The sequence below is a fragment of the Dipodomys ordii genome, unplaced genomic scaffold (genome assembly GCF_000151885.1).
Source record: "Dipodomys ordii isolate 6190 unplaced genomic scaffold, Dord_2.0 Scaffold81, whole genome shotgun sequence".
NCBI classification, from domain to species: Eukaryota; Metazoa; Chordata; class Mammalia; order Rodentia; family Heteromyidae; genus Dipodomys; species Dipodomys ordii.
The window spans coordinates 3,563,617-3,569,567 of record NW_012267297.1 but is presented as its reverse complement, the minus strand read 5'-3'; positions in this window follow the sequence as shown (position 1 = coordinate 3,569,567).

Below are 5,951 nucleotides of genomic sequence, written 5' to 3'. Positions count from 1 at the left end.
CAGAGAGCGTGCTCCACCACCAGAGACCCACACAGAGAGCGTGCTCCACCACCAGAGACCCACACAGAGAGGGTGCTCCACCACCAGAGAACCACACAGAGAGCCTGCTCCACCACCAGAGACCCACACAGAGAGAGCGTGCTCCACCACCAGAGACCCACGCAGAGCGGGTGCTCCACCACCAGAGACCCACACAGAGAGCGTGCTCCACCACCAGAGACCCACACAGAGAGCGTGCTCCACCACCAGAAACCCACACAGAGAGGGTGCTCCACCACCAGAGAACCACACAGAGAGAGCGAGAGGGTGCTCCACCACCAGAGACCCACACAGAGAGGGTGCTCCACCACCAGACCCACACAGAGAGAGCGAGAGCGTGCTCCACCACCAGAGAACCACACAGAGAGGGTGCTCCACCACCAGAGACCCACACAGAGAGCGTGCCCCACCACCAGAGATCCACACAGAGAGGGTGCTCCACCACCAGAGACCCACACGGAGAGCATGCTCCACCACCAGAGACCCACACAGAGAGAGCGTGCTCCACCACCAGAGACCCACGCAGAGAGGGTGCTCCACTACCAGAGAACCACACAGAGAGCGTGCACCATCACCAGAGACCCACACAGAGAGCGTGCTCCATCACCAGAGACCCACACAGAGAGGGTGCTCCACCACCAGAGACCCACACAGAGAGGGTGCTCCATCACCAGAGAACCACACAGAGAGCGTGCCCCACCACCAGAGAACCCCACGCAGGTGGCACCAAGCACAGCCCCAATAAAATTGTATTGTGCTATCAGATCAGCAGAAGTTTGGTAGTGTCATGGGGCATCTTGATGGTGACAGACCAGCCAGTTGGCCTAGAACTTGAAAATGTACCTTGAAGCCCGCAAGCTGTACGATGTTGAACGTGTATGTAGAAGTTCTCAGTGTGTCACACGCTACATGCAAATGAACTTTAGACTACGACATTCCCCAATAAAACGTCATTAGACAATTCCGGGTTTTGTTTTCCCAGAAGAAGTTGCTCTCACCTGAAGCCCTGGTCTCCCTGCCACAGGTGTCAATATTTTTCTGTATTTTGTTCATAGTTTTATTTTTTAAATAAAAAAAGTTTCTAAACTGGAATCTTCCTATGTTTCCGTTCTCTGAATCATTTGTCATGTCCGGCTTTCCTGCAGTCAACAAACATCATTGTGATTGTGTGTGTGTGTGTGTGTGTGTTTAACTGAGTAACGAGGCTGTATTTAAGGTATTATGGGAAGCCTTCTAGATTACAGTGAACAGTTCTTGCTCAAGTAGAACTTACAGCCCACTGTCTCCATCTTATAAATAACATACACAATACATTTATAAATAACATGTTTTAACATATTTTAAAACGATCGCTGGGATTTCCTACTTTATGCCAACCAGGCTAGTAACAACAGTGGTAATCCCTTTCTGAAAAATAGCTGATGCTGGTGGCTCATGCTTGTCATTCTAGCTCCTCAGGAGGCTGAGATCTGAGGAGCAGGGTTCAAAGCCAGCCAGGGCAGGAAAGTCTATGAGACTCTGATCTCCAGTGAACCACCAGAAAACTGGAAGCGGAGCGGTGGCTCAAAATGGTAGAGCGCCAGCCTTGAGCACAAAAGCTCAGAGACAAGTGCTCAGGCCCTGAGTTGAAATCCTTGGACCAGCACACAAAAAAAGAAGCCAGGGCTGGCCTCAAACTCAGTCCGCCTTCAAATCTGAATACTACAATTCAAGAGGCGTGCATTTGTGCTTTTTATACAAATCAGCGTTAATGAGTATATTCGCAACGTGACACAAACATCATCAGAATATGTCAAGCCGTTTCCACCACCATCCAACACACATTCACCGCCAGGAGCACCCAGCTCCCCACCTTCAACCCCCGCCCCTCCCCGCTCAGGACAGAATGCCTGCTGTCCTCTGGATGGTCACTGTGTCCATTTGTTGGACGTGGAGTCACGTGAGGGCCAGGAGTGGCCTGGCAGGGTCTCTGCAGTCCTTGGTCCTGCTGGGTAATGCTCCTCTGAAGGCAGAGGCTCATGTTCTGTGTGTCTATCCACTGGCTGGCTGGATTTTTACCGATCACCATGCCCCAAGCCTTCGTGGATGACGTGCGCATGGATTTCTTGTGGACCTGTGTTCTCCATTCCATCCGGCCTCTTTTTCTGGGGAAGGGTGGATCATGTGATCATCCTGTTTTGTTTTTTCTACGATCAGAGACGCAGATGCCTGTTCCTCCCCCCAGAGCGTCCTCCTTGGGTCTCGCTGTGTGTGGATGTCTAGAGTCCGGTGTCATCCATCCTGTCCCCCCGTGTTGTAGATGTAACTTTCACCTATGAGAAAGCCTGCAGCGTGTGTGTCTCTGAGCCTGGCTGACCTCACTTCCAGGTGCACCCATTTCCCTGCACCTGACTCGATCTGATTCTTCATAACGGCTGTGTAAAACTCCATTGTATTTAGGCGCCACATGTTTTGGAGCCGCTCATCTATGGTAGGGCACCTGGGCTGTTGGCACAGCTTGCCTAGTGTGAATAGTGCAGCAATGAACATGGGTGTGCAGGTGTCTTCAGCGCACCCTGGCCTGTGAAGTTCTGGGTCGATGTCCAGGAGTGTCCTTGAGCTCTTTCACTCAAGGCTGGCGCTCTACCACTTGAGCCACAGCGCCACTCCCACTTTTCTGAGTAGTTTATTGGCGATGAGAGTCTCACAGACTTTCCTGCCCTGGCTGGCCTTGAACCGTGATCCTCAGATCTCAGCCTCCTGAGTAGCTGGGATGACAGGCGTGACTCACCAAACCCCTCCCTCCCCCGGCTTCTCTTTTAAACTAACCGAACAGCTGCCAAGATTTTCCCAGGTGGCCTTTCCAGTCTTCCAGAACGCTCGCCACCACCACACCTCCATCATAAGCATTCCAATGTCTTCATCCCCTCACCAACTCTGGCTTGCTCCCTAACCTACTGGGTGTGGAGTTTTCCTGTGGTACAGGGAATGTTCTAGAAGCTGCTGGGTGACAGGATAGGCAAGCCTGGTCTCGGACAGGAGGCCCCAGGCTGTGGAGCACAGAGCAGTACTGATAATACTGCCCTTTGCCTCTCACCTCCGGCTGTGAACCAGGGAACTGCCAGGCTGCAGAGTCCCTCGTCTTCTTGGAGACCGAGATGCCAGCTGTAAGGTCAGGGAGGCGGAACTGACCCGCAGCATTGCCATCCCTCAGCGGCAAGTCAGGGTTATAGTGCCATCTCACTTTGGGTGTGTGAGGGCCAGTCCTGGGACTTGAACTCAGGCCTGGGCACGCTGTCCCTGAGCTCTTTCAACTCAAGGCTAGCTCTGTACCACTTGGAACAGCTCCACTTTGGTGCTTTTTACTGGTCCATAGGAGACATTTATCTGCCTGCAGGCCTCCCCCCATACTGGCACACACACCAGTTGTGATCACAGATAAACACTGAAAACATGCATTGATAAAATGGGTAGGAGGTGAGACTGCGCTCACTGGATGGATGGATGGATGGATGGATGGATGGATGGATGAATGGATAGATGGATGATAGGTGGGTGGGTGGATGGGTGGATGGATGGTGGATGGATGGGTGGGTGGATGGATGGATGGATGGATGGATGGATGTGTGGATGGATGGATGGATGGATGGATGTGTGGATGGATGGATGGATGTGTGGATGGGTGGGTGGATGGATGGATGGATGGATGGATGTGTGGATGGATGGGTGGATGGATGGATGGGTGGATGGATGGATGGATGGATGGATGGATGGATGGATGGATGGATGGATGGATGGATGGGTGGGTGGGTGTTCCCTGGGGAAAGGTTCCAGAAAGCTCTTCCTACATATTTCTATCATGAACCTAAAGAGTGGATCGTCCTTTCGTGTGTCCCACGGGAAGGCCGTGGTGTTGGGTCGCATCGGCGGAGTGGAATTCCGCTCCACGTCAGCTCTCCACTCTTAGAAATGAAACGATTAATAACCTGGTCCCCATTTGCTTCCCTGTCTTATCCCAGTGGATTTCTGTGTATTCAAAGTTTCACTGCTGTCAGCCTAGAAACTTCTGTGTCATAGGCAGTATTGACTGCATATAAGATGCATGAAAGGTATGCTCTCTCTCTCTCTCTCTCTCTCTCTCTCTCTCTCCTCTCTCTCTCTCTGTAAAAATTAAAATGCTTCTGGTCTCTGAGAGCTCACGCCTGTCATCCTAGCGATTCAGGAAGCTGAGATCTGAGGATCGTGGTTCAAGGCCAGCCCAGGCAGGAAAGTCCATGAGACTCTGATCTCCCATGAACCACCAGAGAACCAGAAGTGGAGCTGTGGTTCAAGTGGTAGAGCACCAGCCTTGAGTGAAAGAGCTCAGGGACAGCGCCCAGACCCCGAGTTCAAGCCCCAGGACCGGCACTTACACACAAAAATAGGAATTATTTATTTTGATTTCTGGATGATTTAACATGACTACCCAGTCAAATCGCTGATTACAACATCTGCTGAAGATTATCTCTCAGTGTATGCATAGTGCTTTCATTTTTATTAATGTGCCAGGTCTGGGGCTTGAACTCAGGGCCTGGGCGCTGTCCCTCAGCTCTTCAGCTCAAGGTGGGTGCTCTACCACTTGAGCCACAGCGCCACTTCCAGTTTTCTGGTGGTTTATTGGAGATAAGAGTCTCATGGACTTTCCTGCCTGGTCTGGCCTTGAACCTCGATCCTCAGAGCTCAGCCTCCCGAGTAGCTGGGATGACAGGCGTGAGCCACCAGCACCTGGCTTATTTTTTTTTTTTCTCTGCTGAGTCATATTCCTTTTTATGGATGGCGTTGTTTCTTTAGCACCTACCAGAGAAAGAATATTTGGGTTCCTTCCCGATTTGGCATTTATATATTAAGTTGCTACACGCATCTGTGGTTAGGCTGTTCGTGGGAACATATGTTTGTATTGCTTTTTGGAAAATAGCTGCAAAGTGGGTTAAAGAGTCAGTCAATTACGTGTTTCCAGTTAACAGTGAGGGTTTATGGTAAGTTTGCTTTCCTTCCTCTTTCCCTCCCTCCTTCCTTCCCTCCCTCCCTTCTTCCTCCCTCCCTCCTTCCCTCCTTTCCTCCCTTCCTTCCTTCTTTGCTTTTCTCTTGCTTCTTTTCTCTCTGGGTCTCTGTGTTGCTAAAATCAGTGTGTGTGTGTGTGTGTGTGTGTGTGTGTGTGTGTGAACTCAAGGCTTGGGTGCTGTCCCTAGGCTTTTTCCACTCAAGGCTGGCGCTCCACCAATTGGGCCACGGCTCCACGTTCTCTTTTTGCTGGTTCATTGGAGATCAGAGTCTCGCAGGCTTTCCTGCCGGGCTGGCTTTGAACTGCGATCCTCAGATCTCAGCCTCCTGAGTCGCTGGATGACAGGCGGGAGCACCGGTGCCTAATGCTGCTCTTCTATGTCAAGAATCCTATGAGCTCTGCTGTAGTGAAATGTAGGTGAAGATGGTTTGGGGTTCACACTTCCTTGCGGAGTAGGGGGGTGGGTTCTGGAATTGTGACAGTGGACAGCGGTGTGTAGAAGCAGGAGTCAGGCCAGGGGCTGGTGGCTCCCGCCTGTCACCCCAGGAGGGCGCCGGGGTGCATGCGCGGGCGTGAGCCTGCACGTGGGCGTGCGCGTGTGATCGTGTGTGCCTGTGTGCGCTTGCATGCGAGCATGTGCGTGCATGCCTGCACACGCATCCATGTGAGCTTGTGTGCATGTGCGTGCATGCCTGCGAGCGTGTGTGACTGTGCGTGCCTGTGTGCATGCCTGTGTGTGTGCATTGCACGCATGCGCGTGAGCTTGTGTGCCTGTGTGTGTGTGCGCGCGTGTGCATGCGCGTCAGCGTGTGTGTGCATCCCTGCGTGTGTGCGTGTGCATGCGCGTCAGCGCGCGCAGCCCTGCGCTCGCGTGTGCACGGTCGCTCGTGGG